Source organism: Ostrea edulis, chromosome 6, assembly GCF_947568905.1.
Source record: "Ostrea edulis chromosome 6, xbOstEdul1.1, whole genome shotgun sequence".
NCBI lineage: Eukaryota > Metazoa > Mollusca > Bivalvia > Ostreida > Ostreidae > Ostrea > Ostrea edulis.
In genome coordinates, this window is record NC_079169.1 from 31,827,639 (window position 1) to 31,854,411 (window position 26,773).

General features: G+C 36.9%; 1 long non-coding RNA gene across 3 annotated transcripts; it reads left to right on the forward strand.

The window, feature by feature from the left end:
- The first annotated feature begins 13,007 nt into the window (after window positions 1-13,007).
- On the forward strand, window positions 13,008-15,443 carry LOC125646289 (uncharacterized). 3 transcript variants are annotated; one of them, XR_008796324.1, is made up of 2 exons: window positions 13,008-13,120; window positions 13,882-15,443. It is a non-coding gene; the product is annotated as an uncharacterized LOC125646289 (long non-coding RNA). The 3 variants fall into 3 exon arrangements; XR_008796323.1 differs by lacking the exon at window positions 13,008-13,120 and adding an exon at window positions 13,389-13,450; XR_008796322.1 differs by lacking the exon at window positions 13,008-13,120 and adding an exon at window positions 13,698-13,762.
- The last annotated feature ends 11,330 nt before the right edge of the window (window positions 15,444-26,773 follow it).

Here is a 26,773-nt window from a genome sequence, read left to right on the forward strand (position 1 = left end):
CCCCTTTCCTTTTTTCCCTAATTCAGGCGTTGCATGGTATTCGTCGTGCACAATTTCATTTTAAGTCTGAATGAAAGAAAAAGTGAGCAAGCTCACATACCCAGACTCTAACATTGCTTGAGAATGTCTCACATAATGAACGGTAATGCCATGCATTACTGATGAGCAATTAGACGAAAATCATTTTTTTTAAAACCACGATTTTTGTGTGTGTAAAAACATAAATTGAGCAAGCTCACACACCCCACGCTCCAACATTGCTTGACAATGCCTCACATAATGAATGGTAATGCTATGTATTACTGCAAAAACAGGACAGACGGGCTCAAAATCCTAAGTTCAATAGTGGCATAAGTCCCACAAAAATTGTGGAATCGGAATTTTCTGGAAATCTGCACATCTACGCAGTGTGTCCTTATTAACTACATGTCCGCGGTTTTATACATTAAGCAATATTCAATCAATCAATAACAAAAACACTATATACCAAGTTTGTCCCCACCCTGGGGTCAGAACCCTTACCCCGGGGATCATGAAATTTAAAATTTTCATTGCTATATACTCACTTTCTCTGCTAGATGCCCAGGAGTAAAGAAGAAGGTTTTTAAAGAAACATATCAATTTTACAGTTTTTACCCAAAATTAAGGCCCCTTACGGTTGGGTTAATGAAATTTACAATTTCAAGTCTCCTTCACCTAAAGATGCTACATGAAAGGTGAAGATAACGAACAGTGATCAATATCATAACTCTATAAGCAATACAAAATAGTTGGGCAAACACAGACTCCTGGACACACCAGGGATGGGATCAGGTGCCTAGGAGGAGTAAGCATCCCCTGTCGACCGGTCACACCCGCCGTGATCCCTATATCCTAATCAGGTAAACGGAATTATGCGTAGTCAAAATCAGTGTGCCAAGAACGGCCTAACAATCTGTATGAAACATGTCAAACAGTACTTGACCCAATGCGAGGTTGTATTGACAAATTAGATCGTTATAACGACCATAGAATTTGCAAAATGCTGACTTCAATCGAGACTGTTGAAACCCCTGTACCATCAACTTGTTTGTCAGTAGCTTGCCTCGATTTAAAAATTGACTATACGCAGAATAAGCTCTTGCGTATCGAATCAGTTGAGATATATAAACACCATATGCAGGTGATAATGGAATATTACTACATAAATATGGGAAGTTAACGATGGAGAAGCTGAAACCATCCTGTTTGTCATACAGTTGAGTTGTCAGTTTGCCGTTATGTCTACTTTCAATAAAATATCTAAGTATGAAGCACAAGTGGACGACTATGTGGTGTCTTTTATTTCGAGCTCACAGGGATATATCGAATAGACATATGAATGAAAGTTATTATTGTTAATAGACAAAAAGTTTTTGAATAAATTATGCTTCATATGAATATAGAAACAGGTCAGCTAACAAAGGAGCACAATTCGTGCCCATGGGAATTCCAACAGACTGTTGGAAGACCTGATCACCAAAGACCACGAAGATATTGTCAATGAGAACTCTAGCATATTTTTTATTTCAACTTCAGAGTACTTGTGCGTGGAATCAGAATGGTGTTTAACAAAGTAAGTTTTTGGATGACTGACCACTAGATATGAATATTTCCTTTTCCATTTTTGTTGAAGACAATATATATATATATATATATATATATATATATATATATATATACACATACATACATACAAAACATATCAAATTAGGTCAAGTTTGGCCCAGTAGTTTCTGGGAGGAAGTTGTTAACGGACAATGATGACGGTCGCAGACGAATAGCAATCGGTTACCTGAGTCCCTATAAATGGCTTGCACAATGATCAATAACTGTTGAAATGAAGGTTTCTTTTTCATATATAAGGTATATGTTGAGTGATGTTGACCTGTATAAAATGACCTTAAGTGACCTTAGTCTGGAGCCATTTTCCTATTACTTATCTGTGTGGTAGGCATAGTATGTCTCTCGCGCTTTATGGCTTTATTGGGTTGTCGCATGTCGATACAAAGACGAATTTCTTTTCCATCCTTCTTTGGCGGGGTCACAATTGGTGATACCCATGGTGTAGGTTCTCCTTCTATTTTCTCTATTATGTCCAATTTAAGGAGCTCATTTATCTCCTTTTCAACTTTGTCCCTCAAGTGAAATGGGGTCTTCCTTCTTTTCTGAGCCACTGCCTTGACTGTCGTATCAATATGAATCTTCACTTGATGATTCCTCAGTTTACCAATGCCTTGAAACAAATGCGGAAAGTCATCTTCCACCTTCTTCTATCTCAAGACAATCAGCTGTGGGATATCCTAATAGAGAGCCGTTTGCACCTTCACTACATAAAATGTAACCACATCATAACGCTTCTCCGTTTCTAACATCAAGTCACAAGTTCCTAAAAGTGGTATTTTGCCACCTCCATAGGGCACTAGTTCACAACTTCCTTTCTTCTTCAGTAGCTGAGGTCTTCCCACTTTCACATAATCATCTTCATCTAAAATGTTGACAGATGAACCACTATCCACTAACAACTTCAGTTTGTGTATATGATCAATACCTGTTCAAAGACTTGAGGACTCAATGCAACCAAAAGTATGAAACAACGTAAGTCTAGAGAAACCTGCGAAACTAAGATCATCAAAATCTGTAGTTACAGCTTGGAAACTTCAACTGGCCTAAACTCAGAGAGCACGCATCATTTGCCAGGTGGTAACAATGTATTGTCACATATTGGCAGTGATTTTCTTTTGATGTTCAGGGACTGTATCTGGTTATTTTCAACGGTCTTGTTACATGTATCGCATATGCGATAATAAGAGCTACTCCCACCTTGTTATCGCATGGGCGGTACTAACATCAGAAATTTCAAATTTTAATAAGTGCATTCCTTGCACAACTTCAAACAAATAAAAAAATTAAGGTACAAAGAAAATATGTAATTTGTGATTGATACTGCAGAGATAATCAGTTTTCGTGAAGTTACTTTTGTTGTTTCACGGGTAAAGCATGCGCTGATCGATGTCTGGGGCGTTGAAGCAGACGGGAAGTGTTATGTAACATAATTATATACACATACCCGAGACCGCTTTTTTCAGTCAGTGTTAAATAGTACTCTCTCTCTCACTCAAATTTTATGAAGAGTTTGCTAATGCCTTCTCCTACTGTGCCGTCCCGGCAAGAGTTATCTTTTGACTTCTCTTATATTGAGTTATCTCTCTTTGGATATTGTTTAGTTATGAACCGCCATATTTTTTGGTTACACGTTTTTCTGACCTCGTGTTCAATATCGCAAATTGTGGCCCATAACAGTGTAAGTAGTTGAATATTCTGTTTTATCTAGTCATAGTATTAACTGGAAAGTTTGTATTGTACATTTTGTATGTAGTAGCTTATCTAGGTGGACTATTACATGTAAGTGACCGTGCTGAATGTACGATGTACCACGTGTTTCACATATTGAACGTTTGCTATCATTTTGTAAAATGAGTAGTTATGTGATGCAATAATTATTTTCTATGAGTTTGGTATTGTGTTCTTCACTGTAATCAAAGACAATAGTATAAATTTTGGAATTGCTAGTAAATTAGAATGTGGCCTTGTTCAAAATTTAAAACTATGGAAAACAGTTTGTGCCATAATTCATTCTTTAATTATGTTGTGTGTCTATTTATGGAACGCATGTTTGGACATCAATTGTAATTGAACTTTTGTATTTTTTACAGCTTTTTACCATCAATCTCATTGTGTTATCATAATAAATTCAACTGAAACACTTTGATCTGGTTAACTTACTGACGTTGGGGGCAGTACACCTACTTTAATATTTGTCTTATACATGTTTTTTTTTTAAAAATATTTGTACAAATACATATATAGAATTAAATTCCTGAAATGATTTATGAAACCACCAATATGTGATTGATACTGACAGGGATAATCAGTTTTCGTGAAGTTACTTTATCTGTTTGGCGGGTAAAGCGTATATATATATATATATATATATATATATATACATATATATATATATATATACATGTATGCACACGCATCTTCCGACGATGGTATGTGATAATCTTCCCTTATATTGAATATATGGTTCAATAAAGGTAAAATGAGAAGCTTTCGTAATATGTGACAAGTCGGTCATCTTCTAGCATCCTCGTAAAATTCACACTCGTGACATCTCTTTGATAATGTGAGTATTACTCGGATGCTAGAAGATAACCATTACACAGTATGAAACCAGTCTGTGGGATATTCTAAACAAGCTTATATTGAATTTATCAAACATATTAAAGATCACGTTTCACGTTAGACGAGACCTGTGAATGATAAACACGCCCTCCATATATTTTGATTGTTTCGGGCCGTCAAGATAAGCTACATGGCATAGACTACCGCCATGTTCAGTGTAGACTTAGACAAGTACCTGGATGTCTTAAGATTTTAACAATCTTCAGATTATCTTAAAATATGACAGTTTTGTGAAACATCAAAGAAAACGAATAAACGAATTCTGGCTGAATAGACAGATACATGTAACATCAAAGAAAACAAGTCTGACTGAATAAACATCGAAAGAAAACACAAAACAGTATTTATTACATTCAATAACAGTATTTATTACATTCAATATATGGTACAAAATGATGTTGGGTATACTATTGAATTTCTTATGCCACTGTTCTAAACAATTCGGCCGGAAATTCCGACAAAATTGAAAGTAGAATGTAATTATACAAAATAATTTTCAGTTTTAAAGATACATGAGGATATAATCTGCAACGCTTCACGAGCTCGACATAACGGCATAGAACTTCAGATTTAAACATAAGTAGTGATTCCACTTGGCATTTAGAATTGAGAATTTCGAGTCTTTCGGATTTGTCCCATGTCGCGGCAGGCTTTGACGTATTAAAGATTCCTCACTGCTATGACCCTGTGCGCTAAGCATAGGTCTTCATTTGTGATATCCCTTGGGGATATGGGTTTAGAATAGGTCTTCAGTACCCTTGCTTGTCGTAAGAGGCGACTAATGGGGACTGTCCTTCGGATAAGACTGCAAAAAGCGAGGGGTGTTGCTAAAAAGCGAAATGGAACGGAATTTATTAGAATGATAAATGTAGATAAGATAACACCAAAAAATGGGGGGGGGGGGGGGGGAATAATTCATTTTGATTAAACTCAACAATTTGGGAATTGTTTTTAAACGATTAAACAACTTTATCTTAAAATTTTGCATCATAAATTGATAAAGTGAATAAACGTTTGTATCAGAATTTACAAAGAGTTCAGTTTAAAAGAATTTTGAAATTTCGGCATTGACAGAGATTAACGTTAGCGAGCAGTGACACCTATTAGTAGAGAATGAAAAGAACACACTTGGTTTATATACCCCCCCCCCCTCCGTGGTAAAACATCATTAACGCACATGTTCATGTATTTACACATTTGCCATGTATGTGTATACTTACAACAGGGAGTGTGGTATGTATAAAACAACAATAACTCATGATCTTATTAAGTCAACAAGTTAAACATCTTGTGTTTGATTTATTATTTTTTAACTAACAGGGACTTAGTGACAGCAGCACTCCAGTCCTAAATAGGGAGGACTTCTTGGCAGTTCATTTCTAAACTATATACTTGTAAATCTTAACATTTAGATTAAAGACGAGATGCCTTTTAATTCCATTCAAGCACACATTCTGTGTTAGCCTTTCATATATTATAAAATAAATCTGTTGATTCCTTTTACTATGGGTCGTAAACTTCACCCTAGTTAACATTGGTTTTGTTTCAATCTTTCTTTCCTGCTGTATCTCCTCAGTTTCTACACTAATCCGCACATTCGATTTAAAAAGGCTATGTTTGGGGAAAATTCTTCAAAATATTATTTTATCTTTTACAATGTTGTTTTCGGGGGTGGTGGTGGGGGGGGGGGGGGTGTTTACCTTTTATTCATTGGGTAGGCTCATAAAATCTTTTCTTAGGGTAGCAGCCAGAATAAAGTAATATGATTTGAAAGGGGTTCAATTATGTTTCAAGTCTTTTTCAGTACGATTATCTTATTTTTTCCCCTTCATTTGTGAAACAACATACTGTCACAATCTGGGGGGAAGGGGGGGGGGAGCAAAGCCGGAGAAGGGATGGTACCGTACAACAAGTGCTTGCTTAATATTTTCATTAAAACTTACTATGCCAAATATTAAGTAAGCACCTTTACGTTAATTCATTCCTCTACAAAATTCACCGTTTATAAATACATATTAATGATTTAGTATGAGGTATGTATCCATATGAAATGGTGAATTCTGAGGATGACTTCCTGTTCTCTCTGTAATATCTGCTTCCCTTGTTCATAATAGGCCTTTTGATTTGATAAAATGGTGACCTCCTCATAGCATTATTGCATTAAAATTCCGTCTTCTGTTCCGCGTTTTAGCAACACCCAAAAACCGAGGCCCAGTGTCAGAGTTGGTGTGGCACGATAAGGATCCCTGCCTCCCCAAAGGCCGCAAGACTAAATTTTGCAGCCCTTTACCATATCAATGAAAAATTTGCGAGTGGGACATTAAACAATATTCAATCAATCAAGCAAACATTTGAGATACTTCACATACAGTTAGTGACATCTCAATAAAAGTAAAAAAAAAAAAAAATTCTCGATGGGACGTAACACATAATACCATCCATTATCACTGGCATATGGTGTTGAAGTCTCTCAACTGATTCGATACACGAAAGCATGTTCTGTGTATGATCAAGTTTTAAATCGAGGCAGGCTACAGAAAAATAAGTTGATGTCATGGGGCTTTCAACAGTCCCGTTTTAAGTCAGCACGTTGCAAATTCTCTGGTTGTTGTTATGATCTAATTTACAAATGCAATCTAATCTATCACTGCACACTGGTAGCTTTCATATCAACTGTTAGGTCGATCTTTACACATTGAATTTGACTAGATTGTTCCGTTACTTGATAAAGGGCGCACAGCGGGTGTGACCGGTCAACAGGGGATGCTTACTCCTCTTAGACACACCTGATCTCACCTCTGGTATGTCCAGGAGTCCGTGTTTGGCCTTCTTGCAATTTTGTATCTTTTATTGAATTTACGAGATTGATCTGGTTATCTGCTGGTTATCTTCATTGATATGTAAACATTACGTTTATCGACAAAATTGCTAAATATATGTAATTTCGATCACATGTTTATACACAGAGCTCCCGCAATAAGGTAGCATTAAAGTTAATTTATGCATGTGACCTGTATATGATGGATAACATTATCACAAGGCAAGTTTACACTAGATATGAAAAGGGCGATCTTGTTTTATGATGGTCATTGAGCACCAACGATACAATTTGTAGATTCACAATATTTTTGACTTGTTTTTAATAACAAAGACTGCTACACTCCTTTTGTCACAATTAGACTAATTACATGATGTGAGGCTAACATGGAGATCGTTGTCTGTTTTTACAAAGCTGAATTAAATAGAGTGAATATTTAGTTTGTTCAAGTTATATGTAACAATGAACAAACAGACGAAGTAAAGGATATATTTATACCTTTAACATATTTAAAAACCGGACCCACATATATTTAAAAGTCCCTGACAATAATACAGAGCTTAAGAAATCAAATAATTTACACAGTGAGAAAATATACTATTGCCAAAGTGAAAAGGCCAGTTAAATTGATCTTTTTTTAAAATTGCATATAGTGTACTAAGCATTTGATTTCCCGCTAGAACTCATTTTCTGTATCCTCGTTAAGCCTAATTTTAAGCTTTTCTGGATGCTTGTATATCCTTCCTGCCATTGTGTAACTCATTAGAGTCGCCCCTGATTGTTTAAGGCGTTGTTGAGTGATATGAATTGAAGGACAATAGTTGCTTACATTTCACATATTTGAAGATTCCGCTTGCCCACGGACTAGTAAATTGTGGACCTTGCATAAGTTTAGCATGCTCCCTATTGCGGAATATAGTGAAAAATACTCAAGTTCATATACAATACAATATTACATAATGTACTTTCCTTTATCGTTTCTGATTTGGAGGCTTTAAAGTCTTGAAATGGAGTGAAAGGGACAGGGAACCTAACTAAACAGCGATTTTGACATTCTTGGTGTTTGACATTGGTAAGGAACAGTTCAAAATCCTAGTTCTTAACACATGTACACAAAGCGGCACAAGGTAGTGGCACAACACTGATTGTTTGCCCACTATGATACATGAAGCAAATTTCGCATCTAAATGTACTACAATTTTAAAGTAATACAGAATCATAGTTATCAATTATGACCTAATTAGCAATGAACAGACTTTTCAGTGGCTACACAAAACGTTATTCGCCATCATTTGGTGCTGTCAACAAACAGAAAAGTAAAAACTATGCGCTTCAAACATTAACATATCCCCTATTATATGCAACGTCGTCTTCGGTGGGTCACGTACACAATATTTTTTGTATACATGTAGTTTTAATTTTCTAACTACGCACCACATGGAGGTGTAATTTACAGGACTAATGTATCACTCGATAAGCGTTACACAATTATGAACCTGACTTCGCACACACAGCCGGTCACATTTAATACCATGGTTTAGAAGAGTGTTGGTGTAGACAGTTTATCTGTTGTTTTTTATCACAGCTTTCAGGGACCTCATTTTGAAACTCGTGTCTGAACACACTTGGCAACAAATTCTCTCGAATTCAGAATAAATGTAAATTTTTGTACCAATTAATAGTCTGATAACATTATGTTGGTAGCATGAAGTTTAAAGCTCTACTGACATCGTAAAGGAGACACGGATGTAAGAGACTAACAATGAAGACCACCCTATTTCTTTACTCTGTTTTACTCTAGCTATATCTACGGTATGTGAACGCTTGACTGGCGTTCTAGTTATACACTCAACCCACCCACCGGCAAACGGAAGTTTGAGGGTATACTGGGACCACATCGTCCGTCCGTAGACTTAATATGTCCACAATGAACAGATTTCAATAAAACTTTTGTATATCTTATATGAATAGTGAAGTTCATCTTCACAAGTCGTCCCGTGGGGATCCGGGTTAGAATAGGTCCTCAGCACCCCTAGCTTGTCGTAAGAGGCGACTTAATGGGGCGGTTCGTGTCCGAGTTCCCGTGTCACAACAGGTGTGGCACGATAAAGATCCCTCTCTGCTCAATAGCCATAAGCGCTGATTGATTGATTAAATATTGTTTAACGTCCCTTTCGAGAATATTTCACTCATATGGAGACGGCACCATTGCCGGTGAAGGGCTGCATTATTTAGGCCTATGCTCGGCGCTTACGGCCTTTGAGCAGGGAGGGATCTTTATCGTGCCACACTTGCTGTGACACGGGACCCCGTTTTTGCGGTCTCATCCGAAGGACCGCCCCATTTTGTCGCCTCTTACGACAAGTAAGTGGGTACTGAGGACCTATTCTAAGCCGGAATCGAGGATAGGCTTAAATCAGTGAAATATTCTAGAGAGGGACGTTAAACAATATTCAATCAATCAATCTCAACAATCAGTCAAAAGGCTGACAAAGTGTGTTTATTCTTCAACGAGCACAAATTCTCTATTTCCCACCATCCAATGTGTTCTGCCCTTCCACCCCAGCATTCTTTTTCAATTTATTATCACCATTATTACATCCACTGACACAGTGTCTCCCGGGCATATTTGTGAAAGAATTTACTTCTAAATGTGTTGATAAAAATTGCAAACTTGCACACAAAACCAAACAATAAAAAATGAAAGGAATGGCCTCTTACGACAAACAAGGAATACTGGGGACCTATTCTAACCCGGATCCCCACAGGACGTAATTTATTGAGGATAGGAAATACATGATCTTGTAAAATGTCATTACTCTAAAACCGGTCGCGGTAGTTGGTAGAGCGTTGATTTCGTAACCGGGAGGTCATGAGTTCGAGTCCCCCTCCCCCCTCGTACTATAGCCGCGTTATAGCTTACCACGTTAGACCGGTAGTTGTTGCTTCTTTCCCAAACGCTCGACATTAAGTGAGAAGCACTGGTCTTTCGGATATAACCTTAACAAGAGTACCGCAAACGGTATATAGTACGCCCGTGAAAATACTTACATAGTGTGTTTTTCTTAAGCCATAATTTGTAAGATTTTGCTTGAGGTAGCATCAGTCATCATCAGGCCACTAAAACCGAGGTCCCGTGTTACAGCAGGTGTGGCACGATAAAGATCCCTCCCTGCTCGATGGCCATAGGAGCCGAGCATAGGCTTAAATTTTGCAGCCCTTCACCGGCAGTGATGACGTCTCCATAAGAGTGAAATATTCTCGAGAGGGACATTAAGCAATCTTCAAATAATCAATCAATCAGGCTGTGACATACTTTTTATGCATAATATGAATAAAGAGTCTTAGCTTAAAACTGACGAGGTAGATAGGCAAACGAAGAGTTATCTAAAACATCAAAGAAAATTTTAAAAATGGTGAGATTCAATTGAAAATCCTTGCACTGAACATATCTTCCAAGTTATTTACACAGATCCTAGCTTCTAAACGGTGAGAGTACATGTAGTTACAAGGACATACCATGTCCTTTATTCAATATATTTCCTCAAAACGGACTGAGTTCAACAACCTGTAATTTTCTCAAAAATAGAAGAAAGGCAAACTCCTTGCCACATGCGCATCTTCCATACCCATACAAATACTCTGTAAAATAAGAAGGTCCTCACTTGAAAAAAATGTGGAAGAAAAACCGGACAAATCATGTACTTTCAATGTAATCTTTCCTCAAAACCGACTAAGTTCAACAACCAGTAATTTTCTAAAACATTGAAGAAAATCAAAAGTCCTTCACACATGCATACCTTCAATACCCATTTAAATATATTTATACACGTTACAAGTAACATGTGTGTTTGTTCTTGAATATCAGCGTTTATTTTTACAGCCAATTCTTGATTAGTTGTAAAACGTTATTCGTGCGTATCGAAGTTTACCTGAGTACAGGTTTAGAGTAGTGGAATCATTCGAGAATTCGCTGCACAGATCCCCATCCACCCTTCTTTAAGCATTTTGTGTATTTAAAGTTTGTATTGATATTACGTTTTTCTATTGTAGAATGTTATAACAAATGAAGTGAAGATAAAGATTTATCTATGTGTGAAGGAGAAACTTCAAAAGTACTGTGCGATAACATATGCCAGAAGTGGTGTAAATCAAATGTGGATTCTAACAAGAGGTACTGTGAGCAATGCTCACTAAGAATACCCCCCGCTTACTCCAATCTCCCAAAGGGTGTTGGTAATAGGTAAAACTTCAGTATTATGATCCAAAAGGTATCTAGGAACACAGCATCTCCATGCGATGAAGAACGCCATTAAAGAATTTAAATGGAAACCATATTGCTACTTCGATGTCCAGTGCGCGTGACCTTTGACCTTTTGACCCCAAAATCGACAGGGAACATCTTCATCCCATGGGTAGTCCATATGTATGATATGGTGACTGTACGTGGAAAGGATAACTCTTTAGAGCCCGGAAACCATATTGCTACTTCGATGCCCAGTGCACTTGACCTTTGACCCCAAAATCAATAGGGAACATCTTCATCCTATGGGTAGTCCGTATATATGATATGGTGACGGTAGGTGGAAAGGATAATGCTTTAAAGCCCGGAAACCATTGCGTCTACAGACGGACGGACGGACAGACAGACGGACAACCCGATTCCAGTATACCCCCCCCCACAACTTGTTGCGGGGGGTATAAAAAATTCTAAAGAACTTTTAGTAAACTTAAAATCGCAAAACTTTTCTCAAATCAACAACATCAAAACGTATGGCTTTTCAACACTTTACACGATCATTCCTCACGATAAATTAAAGACTAGACTTTGACATCATAGACAGTTGCTTCTTCCATAACATTGGAAAATGTAAATATTCCTATCTAGTGATCAGTCATCCAAAAATTGTGGCAATCCACGCACAAGTACTCTGAAGTTGAAATAAAAAAAACTGTCTGTTGGAATCCCCATGGTCCCGAATTATGCTCCTTTGTTAGCTGACCAGTTTTTGTATTCCTATGAAGCAGAATTTATTCAAAAAATTTCTACGTGAGAAAAAAATCTCTTGCCGTGGCCTTCAATTCGACATTTAGATATATTGGATGATACCCTAAAAAGCTAGGTCCTGTGTGACAACAGGCGCTGGCACGATACAGATTCCTTACTACTATGTCATACGCTGGTATAGATTTGTGGCAGTTCAACTAAAATCTGGTGACATTGATATCGGAGAAGAAATATCGAGTGGGACGTAGAACAAAACAAATATATTGTAATGGAAATAATTATACCTGTGATTTTCCGTTTTATCATCACTCATCATATGTTCAACAGTAGTAAACTACACTGTACATTCCAGGAGTACCTTGACGAATACAAAGACATATATGAATGGCTAATGTACTGTTTTGAAATTCCGTTCCTTTGCACTATTAACGTTTTTTTTATGTCAAACTGCAGGTCGACATTTAGACTTCTAAAATATCAAACCGAAGCAAACTAAGCAGTATATATTGTACCACACGGGATGTCGATGTGACTTTAAATCATCATTTTATTTTCTTTAATTGTTCAAATATATTTGGGGATGTGATAAGATACATGTATAATCTAAAAAGTTTCAATGCTTTCAAATGGTAGTCGCACGTTGTATGACTGGTCTCTGCTTTGAATGTTTAGGAATATACTTCAATTATTCTCTGGAGACACAAAATATTCTCGACGATAGCAGCGATGGTTTACATCTTAGAGTGCAAAACCTTAAAATAATAATTTATTAATGTTAAAATGACACTAGACATATCCTTATCGTCTACAAATGGTTTATGAATATTGTCTTTAGAAGATTATTTCATACGGCGTCATAACTATTTAGCACCGAGTACTAATGATTAGATTTCAGATAGGTATGAACTTGACGGACGAAGTTTTATGATCATGCAATTCATTTCAACACCCATCACAGAACCTCCATCCTCATAAAACGTCCGCCGGAAGAGACCGGTACACAGAGCAGAAACCATGACGACAAACAGGTAAATATTATACTAATAGCGACTCAAGTGTTTATGGTATAATTTCCATTCAGTTTTTATAACCTCACTGTACACCCTAAGAGGAGTGTGGACTGATTTGACTGGCAACTTTTGTTTGTCTCTTATTATGCGTTATCAAGTGGTTTCGCGAGAGGGCCGTATTTTATGACCCTTTATCTTATTTTCTTTAACATTATACAGTTATAAATTAGCGATAACGCTTACGGAATTCTTAAGCATGAATTTGAATAAAAGGTATTGAACACTGCACAGGGTGTACGTTTGTATTAATCGGGAAACATGTCGGAGGAGGCGCTCAGGTACTGGCAGGTAAAACTTAGACTTCTTGCTTGAAAAACATTAGCGTCCAGGAAAATTTAACAATTGATCAACCGGGTCAGGCGAGTTATTGACTAGACTAGCAGTTTTTGTTCTTTTGTTCAGACTGAATTATGTGCAAGAAAAAATGCATAATCATGCAAATTCACGAGATAACTCTGTGCGTAATTAGAGAAAGTTTCCACTTTCCATAATGACTGCTTGTATTATAGTGTCGGACCGTGGGGACAATTAAATACGGTGTTAAAAACTAGCGAGGTAAATCAACAACATAGCCTTGCCATTTCAGCAGGCTTATATTAGGTAGTTCTCATTCTTTCGTTTCACGTTACTGTAGCCTTTTGGGACATTCATCAGCTGACACCTAATTAAATGTGTTGCATATTAATGGATCCTATTTTATGAACACGTTTTCCTTTCAGAGCTGACATCGAACATGGCGGACTGGTATGGAATTTCACGATGAACGAAGGAGTTATTGGTAGCTGCTACTAATGGGAAGGATGATTATTTTGCGCATGTGTCGATTTTCACCATTACGTCTACCCTGTAGATCCGAATTTGTGTGATAACTCATAAACAAATTCGTATTTGCGGCGTAATATGTAGTGAGTGACTTTGACATCGAGGGATCGCCGAATTCCAGGTACGGTGCTCTTTCGAACTGTTCTAGCTTTATAAAAAGTAAGCTGAATTCATTTATAAAATCTGAAGAATGTCAAGAAATCAATATATCGAGAAATGTGTGATACAGGTTTGAATTTGTAATCTTGACCTTGACACCATCTCCTTCATGTAACTGCATTGCTTAAGAGTGTAGATATTTTAGCTACCTCAAGCCACCTCTGCATACTTAATGCTGACCAGGGTATTGCCAGGACATCGTCACTGGGTTGAAAGCAATGTAGTAATTCGGTTTAAAGAGAAATATTTTATTGACGAAATCCAATATGCATATAAAAGCATCTTATTGCTAATCTCAGCGAGATTTTATTACCCATTGTATGACCGCCAATTCACTGCTAGAAAACGCCTCTCTCGTACGTTACTACTCATGATGATACCGTCCTATCGATATGGAAGTTTGATTTGAAATTTGAAACAGCTTGTAATTCAATTCGACCTGTGTTTCCTTTTTAAAATAGGGAATTTGGATTTGTTTCACATTCAGAAAAATGTACGCATGAAATATTGTATTTTTGTTTTGTTAAGGTCATTACCACTGTCAGTGAAATTTTATATTTATGGCACGCATAATTATACAACATTAATAAAATCCAACGTCAAAAAATGAATTTCTAAGTGAGGTAATTCTTGGTCAGCTATCTACATACAAATTATGATAATTGCTCTCATTCTGTAATTTAAAAAAAAAAATCAGTAGGAAATGGGAGATGAACGGGGTCTTATTGTATGAAGTAGAGTGTGAGACATCGAAGTCGCATTCCTAGGTATTGTAACTGTACACTTGCACATCACATCTACGTTATTCAGGATCATTTAAAAAAAAATGTAACATGTTTTGGGTTTAGTCGGTCCATTAAAAAATAAAGGTGAGTAATTTAACCATACGAGTCAAAAAGTGTGAGTGTGTCTGTGTGAGCGTGTGTCTTGATATGGGGAAAATAAAACTGTCAAGGTATTCATTTCATTTACATATATATTTAAATCTAACACGATTGACGTCAAATATTTGTATACCCTCTGCTAATGAAATGAAAGTTTATAACTACAGTGGATAGTTCTATCTTTGTGATTCATACCCTAGGTGCCGATGTTCATATAGTCACGTTTTATTGTTTCTTCTTTTTGAGGACAACCAGCCGATTATATAGACTCCATTTGTGATTTGAATGAGCCAGAATTCAACTCCAGAGCCTACATGGCAAATGTGCTTTCGAACAAAGAAACTTGAAGAGTGTCATTGTATACGATTCTGTTCTTCATACACATGTATATTATCATATTAAATCATTTACATGTATATAGGTTGTTTGGTATGACGCGTCTATTGTATTGTTATGTAATTCTTCTATCCAGCAGTGTATGCACACAATTATCCATGACATATACTTGAATAATTGTCAGTCTATTTATCATTTCCACGAGGAGATGCTGGAAATTAGAATAATTTGTATACACGAGTCCTTCACCAAAACGCTCGGTATTTAGGAGTGAGTGTCACGGGTCTTTCGGATGAGGTCTTTAAAACTGATGTTCCGTGGCGCAACAGGCGTTGACACCACAAAGAACCCTCACCGCAACCTGAGCTCCATGCATAAGTTCAACTAAATATGGGGCACTTCACCTACAGCTGGTGAAGTCTCCGTATCAGTGAAAAATTCTGGAAGAGATACAAAACAAATAAACAAAGAGTTAATATAATGATCCAGGAATTGGGTTAGGGAATTGTGTACATCATGTAGTAATAGGTCTGTGAATATGTTTAAAATATTAAGATTTAACCTTGTTACAAATTTATTTTAACACTATGGTGAAAAATGGCATCAAATACATTTGTGTACACACACACACACACACACACACACACACACACATACATACATACATACATATATATATATATATCACTTTGCCACGACGAAGAAACAGTGGAATAAGTTTTGTGTTTCTGTCATAAAACTTTTTTAAATGTCATTTTGTATTTTATTTTTTTATTGGAGCAAGGGATATTCCTCTCGCATAAAATGTATATTGAAATACAATGTAACAGAAAAAAGGGATCAGAAGAATAGCTCCAGCACTTAAGCATATATTACCTGGTAATTATCTTGGTAACACTACATGTATATGGTATTTATCAGAGTTTCGAACCACCAATAAATCGCGTGGATTGTTTCCCTAAGTTATTGATTGTTTTGACAGAAAGCAAACTTTAGTTCAATGAGACTACTAATATTATAAATCAATTAATTAACATTCTCATGCCTAAATGTTTGACTTCTGTTGCGTTTTTGAAAAAGTTGTTATTAATAATAACGTACAGATCAATGTATGTTACATGACAGTCTGTTAGTCTCGGGTCCGTTAACACGAATGCGGTCGCTGAAGTCCGGGGACCTTTAACACGGCTGCTGTATACATGGTCCTTGGGCCATTAACACGGCTGCTGTATGTGACACACTCATTGTTCATCATGTAGTGTGCCATAGAAAATGGATTATAACTTTACATGTATTTGTTGGTTTCTTCAATCGTTCAACTGGACGTATTTGACTTGCTCATTTTGAAGGGAAGTACACAGATCTTAAATATGTTTATCGTGATTAGCATTTATGACACTACTTCAGATCATTGATCATAAATCTTATTATGTAAAGTTTTTATTTGATTTAAAACAATATTTAGTGTTGCTTATTAGATCATTTCTGCTTTATATTACACGGTAAACGTGTATTAACTTGCTTAATGTGCTTGAAAAAAAAACAACCAAGAAGCCCACAGACCTTATCGGTCACCTGAGTTCTATGTACCACTAGTCCTAAGGCTGATGAAATCTATCATAATTTTCCTGTTCCGAATATCTAAGCAAACTTCTAAAATTCAGAAGAAGTAGAAAACAAGATGTGTTCTTAATACACAATGCCCCCCCCCCCCGAAAGTACTCGGACTGATGACATACTTTACATAATACATATTACATCAACACTATATGCCTGTTTGGGACCCGGCCATGAATCAGAACCCTGGGGTTGCGAAATTCACAATTTGGTACATCCCCATTTGTTTCGTCTAAATTATGCATTTAGTTTTTATACAATATGAGGAAAATCAAGAGAAAGTCTCTCATTATCACAGGGATAAGCTTATAAAGTCCCGACAATCGTTGGTAAATCCACACAAGCCTCATTTCTGCAGACGTTCATTATAAACGAAAACGTATCCGCGTAATCGACAGCGATTCCGATAAGTGAAAATTGCTTCATGGGTTGATGCAAGGTGAAGATAACGAACAGTGGTCAATCTCATAACTCCTACAAGCAATACAAAATAGATAGTTCGGCAAACACGGACCCCTGGACACACCAGAGGTGGGATCAGGTGCCTAGGAGGAGTAAGCATCCCCTGTCGACCGGTCACACCCGCCGTGAGCCCCATATCCTGATCAGGTAAACGGAGTTATCCGCAGTCAAAATCAGTGTGCCAAGAACGGGTTAACAATCGGTATGAAACACGTCAGACAGCATTTGACCCAATGATAGGTTGTATTGACGAACTAGATCGTTATAACGACCATAGAATTTGCGAAATGCTGACTTCAATCGAAGACTGTTGAAATCCCTGTACCATCAACTTGTTTGTCAGTAGCTTACCTCGATTTAAAAACTGACTATACCCAGAACAAGCTCTTGCCTATCGAATCAGTTGAGATATATAAACACCATATGCAGGTGATAATGGAATATTGCTACATAAATGTGGGAAGTTGACGATGGAGAAGCTGAAATCATCCCGTTTGTCATACAGTTGAGTTGTTAGTTTGCCGATAATGTCTACTTTCAATAAAATATCTAAGTATGAAGCAGAAGTGGACGACTCTGTGGTGTCCTTTATTTCAAGCTCACGGGGATCTTTTCACCATGTGTATATGAAAAACGAAGATAAAGAACAGTGATCAATTTCATAAATCCCATAAAGGTGTAAGGCAACCAGATCATCCCCTAGACACACCAGAGGTGGGATCAGGTGTCTAGGAGGAGTAAAGATCCCCTTTTGATCGTTCGCATCCGTTGTAAGTCCTATATCTTATCAGATAAACAGAGTAATCCGTAGTCAAAATCATGTAATTTGATATGAAACACGTCTGACAGCATTCGACCTAACGACAGATTATATGTGCAAATAAGATCATTTTATCGACCAAAAATTTGCGAAATACGCCCGTGAAAATGCTTACATAAGGTGTTTTTCTTAAGCCAACGTAAACTAATCAAAATCCTTGCCACGTGCAATTAATCTTTATCTTTAATACCTATGAAATACTCTATTAAATATGAAGGTTCTAGCTTGAAAACTAGAAGGAAAAATAAAAGACAAATGATGTACTCTCTGTGCAATATTTCCTCAAAACTAACTAAGTTTAACAACCTGTAATTTTCTCAAAAACTGAAGAAAATCAAATCCTTGCCACATGCACATCTTCCATACCCACACAAATACTCTGTAAAATAAGGTCCACACTTGAAAACTGAGGAAGGAAAAACAGACAAATCATGTTCTCGCTGTAATAATTACTCAAAACTGACTAAGTTCAACAACCTGCAATTTTCTCACAATTTGAAGAAAATCAAAATTCTTGCCACATGCACATCTTCAATACCCATACACTCTGTAAAATAAGATTATCCTCACTTGCAAATTGTGGGAGGAGTTAACCGAAGAAATTATGTACCCTCAAATAAAAGGGTGAAACTAGGTCGAAAAGGATCAAAATTGCAACATGATCTAGGGTGATCCACAAAGAAGCTACATAGCAAGTTTCAGGTTGATATGAGAAATGAAACTAGAAACAGAAATCGCCGAACGGACGGATGAACTCAGTTGGAGACATAAATACCACATGCAGGTGATAATGGAATATTGCTACATACATCTAGGTATGGGACGTTGACGATAGAGAAACTGAAGTCATCCCGTTTGCTGAGTTGTCAGTTTGCCTTTCCTTTAACATCTATGCCCATTAAAATATCCAAATATGAAGCAGATATGAAAGACTGTGGTGGGTTTTTTTTTTTTGAGTTCACTGGGATATATCGTATCTACATGAAAGGTGAATATAACGAACAGTGTCAATCGCATACATCCTACAAGCAATACAAAATAGTTTGTTGGGCAAACACGGACCCCTGGACAAACCAGAGGTGGGATCGGGTGCCTAGGAGGAGTAAGCATCCCCTGTCGACCGGTCACACCCGCCGTGAGCCCTATATCCTGATCAGGTAAACGGAGTTATCCGTAGTCAAAAATCAGCGTGCCAAGAACGGCTTAACAATCGGTATGAAAAACGCCAGACAGCATTTGACCCAATGATAGGTTGTATTGACGAACTAGATCGTTATAACGACCATAGAATTTGCGAAATGCTGACTTCAATCGAGACTGTTGAAACCCCTGTACCATCAACTTGTTTGTCAGTAGCTCGTCTCGATTTAAAAACTGACTATATGCAGAACAAGCTCTTGCATATCGATTCAGTTGAGAGATATAAACACCATATGCAGGTGATAATGGAATATTGCTACACAAATATGGGAAGTTGACGATGGAGAAGCTGAAATCATCCCGTTTGCCATACAGTTGAGTTTTCAGTTTGCCTTTACTGTCTACTTTCAATAAATATCTAAGTATGAAGCAGAAGTGGACGACTCTGGTTTCTTTAATTTCGAGTGCACAGGGATATATCGATTCTGAATATGAATGACAAATGAGCATTGTTAATAGACAAAACGTCGTCGATATATCTAAAAACATGTTGAGTCGAATGCCACAACAAGAATTATTTTCTGATGTAAAGGCTACATTCTGCCTCATAAGAATACAAAAACAGGTCGGCTAATAAATGAGCACAATTCGTGCCCTTGGGAATTCTAACAGACTCGGAAAACTTAATCACCAAAGACTTCGTAAATAGATATTGTCAATGACGAGCCCTAACAACTATTTTCAGAGTGCTTATGCAAAGAATCAGAAAGTTGTTTAACAAAGTCATTTCTTTGAAGGACTGATCACAAAATATGAATAAATCTGTGTTCTATTTCTATTGATAAAGCAGCTGCTGTCAGTGGTATCAGAAAGCCTGGACTTTAACTCATCGTGGGGTATGGTTGTGTAAAGTGTTGAAAAGTCATACGTAATTTGGGAAAAGTTTTGTGATTTTTAGATTGATTGATTATGGTTTTATGCCGTTTTGGCAATATTTTAGCAATTTTACGGCGGTTAACTAATTGAAGTATGTTTGGTTGTAAGTGTTTTTGAGTTTCCCTAACGGTCCGCAATGAACGTACTCTTTTTCGATCATCAGGTAAACTATCTTTTGCGTGCCAAGGGAGTGGTGATCCTTGACACAGGACACCCTTTAACGTTCCATCCGACGGACATAAAAGTTATAAAAAAAGATACATAAATAAATGTATAAATTTATAATGTATTTATATATGTATAAATAAAGATAAAAATACAGATCATTTCATGTATAAACACAGTTGTATTATAAAAGTATTCTAATGTTTCTGTAAAAATCGCATCCTTATAATTTGAATAATAAAATGATTGTCAATATTTGTAAAAAATTCTTGCATTGATTGGACATTATTACAAAAGCCCCACAGGCCTTATCGGTCACCTGAGTACTAGTGAATTTAAGTATCACTACTTCCAAGGGCTATGAAATATAGTTCTGAATATGTAAGCTAAATTCTAATGTTCAGCAACAGTATAAAACAAGATATGTTCTTAAAACTTCACTGCCCTCAACAGTACATACACTGATGAGAGGCTTTACATAATATAATAGGTGTATTAACAATAAAACATCAAAAGACATGACTAATTTGGACCCATCCTAGAGTCAAAACCCTAGGTTGTGAAATTCACTATTTTTTGTACATTCTTTTTCGCTATTCCTAAGTATGCATTTAGATTGTATACAGTAGCAGCAAACTTACACATAAATAATACATACTAAGTTTGGCCCCACCCTGGGGTCAGACCCCTACTCTGGGGATCATCAAATGTATAATTTTGGTGAAAGACTACCTGTTCTTTCTGAATATCCATTTAGTATCAATAACAATGAAGATGTCATTTAAGTGTTTTACGCATAGACACTATATAAGAAGTTTGGCCCCGCCCTAGGATCAGAACCTCTACCCCGGGGATCATGAAATTTACAATTTTGGTAAGGCCTTCCTGCTCTACATCACTATGCATTTAGTTTTTCTTACACGTGTGTGGTTCTTAACAAGAGTTTTGAAAATTGGGTCAATTTTGGGCAGTTTTTTGCCCCGCCCCTAAGGCTCCAGGAATCCCGAAATTCACAATTTATAGCCCCCTTGTTCCAAAGATGCTTCAAACAAAATTTGAAAAGAATTGGACTGATAGTTATCAAGAAGTTGAAAATGTTTATTGTTCACACAATTAATAACTGACCATTTTGGCCCCACCCTGATACCAAAACCTCTACTCCTGGGATCATCAAATTTACAATTTTGGTAAAGGACTACCCGTTCATTCTAAATATCTATAATAGTATCAATAGCAAGAAAGAAGATGTTATTTAAGTGATTTACACATAAACACTATTTACCAAGTTTGGCCCTACCCTGAGGATCATGAAATTTACAATTTTGGTAGAGGCCTTCCTGCTCTCCATCATGCATTTAGTTTTTAGGTCACCTGAATCATTCAGGTGACCTACTGCTATCTGTTTTTGTCCGTCGTCCGTTAACATTTGAACATTTTCAGTTTCTTCTCTGAAACCCCTGAACCAATTTCAACCAATTTAGGCATATAGCATTTGTGGGTGGAGGGGAACAAAAATTGTGAAATTCGTGGTCCCTGCGCTCCTGGGGCCTGAGGGGTGGGGCAAAAACCATCAAAATGAGTGTAATTTTAAAAAATCTTCTTCTTTACTCTTGGACATCAAGAAGCCAAACTCTGGGCATAATTATAATGAGCGTTGAGCCCTCTACCAAAATTGTGAAATTCATGGCCCCTGGGGGAGTGGTTCTTGTGTTAGGGTGGGGCTCTATTGGTCATATAGTGAAAATGTAGAAATTCTTTGAAAATCTTCTTTTCTGTCTCTGGATAAAAGTAGACAAACTAATAGCATGGTAATGATGAGCAAGGATGCCTCTTTAAAAATTGTGAAATTCATGGCCCCTGGATCAGGGGTTCTGGTGCTAGGGTGGGGCTCTATAAGTCATATAGTGAAAATGCATTATTTCTTTGAAAATCTTCTTCTCTGTCCTTGGGTATTAAGTAGACAAACCAATAGCATGGTAATGATGAGCAAGGATTCCTCTTTCAAAATTGTGAAATTCATGGCCCCTGGGTCAGGGGTTCTGGTATTAGGGTGGGGCCCTATTGATCATATAGTAAAAATGCATTTTATTTCTTTGAAAATCTTCTCCTTTGCTGCTGGGTATTAGGTAGCCAAACTAATAGCATAATTATGATGATCATGGATGACTCTCCTGAAATTCATGGCCCCAGGGTTAGGGGTTCTGGTGTTTGGGCGGGGCCCTATTGATCTTATAGTGAAAATGCATTTTATTTCTTTGAAAATCTTCTTCTCTGCCCCTGGGTATTAAGTAGACAAACTAATAGCATGGTTCTGATGAGCATATATATAAACATATATATTTTAAGTTAATTGCGGAAGGTTTTTACTTTAAATCAATCCGGGAATATAGTTGCCTACTATACACTTCGTGCATTAGTTGCCTACCATAACAGTCGCGCAGCTTGATAGAACTTTTGAATCTTGCAACATTGTGTTTGTAATTAATAAAATTTTGAAATAAATAATTTCCTTTTTTATGCATATTACTTGAGGAGGGGGTCATATTGAGTTGCACCTGTTGTTAAGTTGGTAGGTTGGTCAGTAGACCAAATTTCTGCTCAATATCTAGATATATCTAGAGAATGCTATGTTTATTAAACATCATACTTATTGCACTGTTTCCCCATGAAAAGGAGTTGGCTCCAATTTTGTGGTCAAGAGTTAAAGTACTCTAATCAGCAGTATTTGACTTATCCTGATATCCGATACTTTCGGCCTCACAAAGGTAGAGGTGGGCATGTGGAAGTTGAAGTACAAGCCCAAACGGCATGTAAATTTAGAGGCTTAAACCTTTAGCGATGTACTTTTCATTTTGATTCAAACGATCAATTTATTCATCAGATGTAACATTATGAAATAGCCAATTAAATAACACTGGTAACAATTAAAATGCACTGAAAAGTTCGATTAAGGACATACGCAATGTAGTTTTGAACTTTATTTTCTGTCATTTACGATTAGTAATGAAATTGAGAACAGAAGATGTATTGTAGCTAAAGATGTGGAAAAATAGATTTCCTTTGGTGGGAAAAGGCAACTAATAAAATTAATTAATAAATTACTGGGCATGTAAGTATTTGTTTGAGCTAATTTAATTAGTATACATGCCTGCCCAAAGGGCATGTGCTGGGGGAAAAAATTGGCAAATCTTGTCCATTCAATATCCTGAGAACCATTTCCTTGAAAGACATCAAACTTGATACACTGGTTCCCTTGTAGAGTAAATGGCCCTGTTGATTTTGCGGTCATCAGATCAAAGGTTAAAAATCGAACTAAAAATGCAAAGATCTACACCCTTAAAAATATCTTGAGTACCCTTTGCTCGACAGAGGTCAGACTTGATGCACTGGTTCCTTTCGGAGAAGATGACCATTGTAGCTAATAAAATCACAAAGACAAGGGTAAACTGAATAATAGCAATATATACAACTACTCAATACTTTAAGAACCCTTTGCTTGACAGACATGAAATTATTATGTATATTGGTTTTATCTAAGGAGTAAATAACCCTTTTCTTTATGATGTCTCAGACCTAGGTTTTTTAAAAAGGATTATTGATTGAACATAAAAATGACACATGTACTTCATAATCACATAGCTATTCAATGTTTCTTCCATCCAAAAGTAAAATTCTTATATTTAAACACAAACCTAATTCAAACATTGGAAGGTTGTTACATGATACTCAGGTGACCTATAAGGCCCCTGGGCCTCTTGTTCTTACACATATGCGGTGCTTGAAGATTTTTGATAATTCGTCAATTTGGGAGAGTTTTTGCCCTGCCCCTAGGGCCCCAGGGGTGCTGGAGACCTGAAATTTACAATTGATGTTCCCCATGTCTCAAATATGCTTCATACCAAATTGGAAAAGAATTGGACTGGTAGTTATCAAGAAATAAAATGTTCCAATTGTTAACGCACGACGACGGACGACAATCAATTTCAATAGGTCACCTGAGGTCTATTTCGTATGGGCGTAAAATTAATGCATTCTAAAACAATTTATAGTTTATGGACAGTCACAAGATGTGCATACATTCAGTATGAAATTCTTTGTTTAGTAGGTACGAATGGGTCAATTTTATGTTTGGAATGTTGTGGTACTATACGCGTGTAGTTTCCCCTTCAACAGGCGATTATCCCTCTGTAGCGAGAGAGTAAACATTGCCATAAACAGGTGTTTTTATTGAAATTAATGGTAAATTCCGTGCAGTGCTGATGAAGTGCGACACACACTCAACATGAAGCGAATTGTCTCAAAAGAACTGAGAACAGTCAAGGAATTACATGTCAACGGTGCTGCGTTAGAGTGAAGGAGGCTAAAATCCAGTGCACATCATGAGTGTGTTTGGTTTTTTATTTATATATTTGCAGAAGTATCGGACATTTTAGTACTTTTTCTTCTTTTCACGTGAAACACGAAACTTTTGTACTCCAAAGGTGTTTTTCGTGGTTGTACGGGATATAGTTTACTCTCGCTAAAGAGGGATAATCGCGTTTTCTCGAGAGTATCTCGCTGTAAGGAAGTATTCGCAACTTGTTCAACGCTGTAAATATTTTTGTGAGGAGGAAAGATAGGGACTTGGTAGAACACTTAATGGATCCAGCAATGTACCTCTGTAAGGGGTTTGTGAAGTTTTGGAATCCAGTATAGGTACGGTAACACACTTTATTCGTCTCATTGACTGGGATATTAAAAGGTGTTTAAAACTAAAGCATGAAGTTGGATTACCAAATGTGGAATTAAAGTCAAGTTCATATGAAATACAGCTGTAATAATGAGCCTTACAAAGACAATGTTGATACAAGAACCAATGTAACTTGTAAACTGACTTAGTATAGAAACAAAAAATAGTTCTAGTGCTTAATGTGCATATTCTTGTTATTGTCATTATTGAAATTTAGTCAAATAGAGTTGCAATATTGTTTTTTGACGTGGGTTTTTAATAAATTTATCATTGCTACAGTAACTTTATCCGTCAAATAGCTGATTCACGTCTCAACGTGTTTTTTTTTCCTGATGATCCGTGCCAGTGAACTTGACATGATCCAGCTATTCGGATCAAATTACCGTAGTAATAATACATATGTATCACGTTTTCTGTAGAGTTTACTCTCGGTAAAATATTATATGTATGAGGTTGTTAGTCGGTTTAGTTAAGTGCATTGTATGTTCCTTCATTAAAAAAGTGATAATTTGCATGTAATATATAATTTCCATGCTGCCACAAGGTCCCTCGTTCCATTGTGAAAGGTGAAGATAATCTCGTAACTTCTATATGCAATACATAATAGAGAGTTGGGCAAACACGGACCCCTTGACATAGCAAAGGTGGGATCAGGTGCCTAAGAGGAGTAAGCATCCCCTATTGACCGGTCACACCCGCCGTGAGCCCTGTCTTTGCAATCTGTAATATGAAAGGTGAATATGATAACGAACAGTGATCAATCTCATAACTCCTACTAATCCGAGATTCCTCTGACTCTTAACCCCGCTTTTATTTTGTGACTTCTGCGGGGGAGAGTCAGAGCGGACTCCATATTGAAAAGTGGGAATTCAGCGACACCAGCTGGTGTCGCTGCTTTACCTACCTCTTACAACTTTATTTCGCGGATCTATCTTCCAAGACGTGAGAATTCAGTTATCGGAAGATTATTCTACAAATACATCATGATTAATACGATGCTATCGCCGTTTAAACGATGGAATTTTGTGTTTACATGTGCTGACGTCATGCGCAAAGAAATCAAATGGCGAGGCGGCGACCTAATTCAAGTGATGCTCCATTTGTCGGTGTTAGGGCCGTTTACATTCGCGATTGTTCAGCTCCGTGTAAGTACATGTGTCTATACATGTCCTGCTTGTGATATCCTAGTTATTCTTCATAAAGTTTGAAAAAAGGATAAATAACTAATTGTTCTTATATCATAATGGGGTTATCATCTGGCTTTCTAAACTTTATTTAGTGCCTAAAATGACTTGTTTTCATCGCGGCTATAATAGGTAAATTGATAAAATTTAAAAGTTACGTCCCGCTTTTCGTATCTCATAGGCGGATTCACCAGTGGCTACTCAAAAATAGATAAACAATGATAATAATAAATAATAAAAATAATAATAAAGATACAGATTACGTTATTAATCTTTTCAAATTTATCAACAATTTTTATGCCCCCTTCAAAGAAGATGGGCATATTGGGTTGCACCTGTCGGTTGGTCGGTCAGTCG